Below are 1,217 nucleotides of genomic sequence, written 5' to 3' on the forward strand. Positions count from 1 at the left end.
TGGGCATCAGAGGCAAACTCTCTGGTGGTTGGAGTCATACCTGGCACATAGGCAGATGGTCGTCGTTGTTGGAGGTCAATCATCTCAGTTCCATGACTTCTCTGCAGGAGTTCCTCAGCGTATTGTCCTAAGCTCAAGCATTTTCAGCTGCTTCATCAATGACCTTCCCTCCATCATAAGGTCAGAAGTGGGGATGTTTGCCAATGATTGCACAATGTTCAGCACCATTCATGATTCCTCAGATACTGAAGCAGTCTGTGTTCAAATGCAACAAGATCTGGTCAATATCCAGGCTTGGGCTGACCCTTTCTGAAGAAGGGTCCTGACCTGAAACACCAAATTTCCTGCTCCTCTGATGCTGCCTGACCTGCTGTGCACCTTCAGCTCCACACTGTGTTATCTCTGACTCCAGCATCGGCAGTTCTCACTGTCTCTTTGGGCTGACAAGTGGCAAGTGACATTCGTACTACACAAATGCCAGACTATGACCATCACCAATAAGATCTAACCACCACCCCTTGACATTCAATGGTGTTACCATCACTGAATCCCCCACTATCAACATCCTGGGTGTTATCATTGATCAGAAACTCAACTGGACTCACCACATTAACACAGCGGCTACAAGAGCAGCTCAGTGTCTAGGAATACTGCAGCGAGTAACTCACCTCCTGACTCCCCAAAGCCTGTCCACCATCTACAAGGCACAAGTCAGGAGTGTGATGGAATACTCCCCACTTGCCTGGATGGGTGCAGCCCCAACAACACTCAGGAAGCTTGACACCATCCAGGACAAAGCAGCCGCTTGATTGGCATCACATCCACAAACATCCCACTCCCTCCACCACCGATGCTCAGTAGCAGCAGTGTGTACCATCTACAAGATGCACTGCAGAAATTCACCAAAGATCCTCAGACAGCACCTTCCAAACCCACGATCACTTCCATCTAGAAGGACAAGGGCAGCAGATACATGGGAACACCACCCCCTGTAAGTTCCCCTCCAAGCCACTCACCATCCTGACTTGGAAATATATCACCATTCCTTCAGTGTCACTGGATCAAAATCTTGGAATTACCTCCCTAAGGGCATTGTGGGTCAACCTACAGCACATGGACTGCAGCGGTTCAAGAAGGCAGCTCACCCCCACCTTCTCAAGGGGCAACTAGGGAGGGGCAAGAAATGCTGGGCCCAGCCAGCACCCCCCCCCCCCCCC

Source organism: Rhincodon typus, chromosome 8 (assembly GCF_021869965.1).
Source record: "Rhincodon typus isolate 14 chromosome 8, sRhiTyp1.1, whole genome shotgun sequence".
In the NCBI taxonomy this organism is placed as follows: domain Eukaryota; kingdom Metazoa; phylum Chordata; class Chondrichthyes; order Orectolobiformes; family Rhincodontidae; genus Rhincodon; species Rhincodon typus.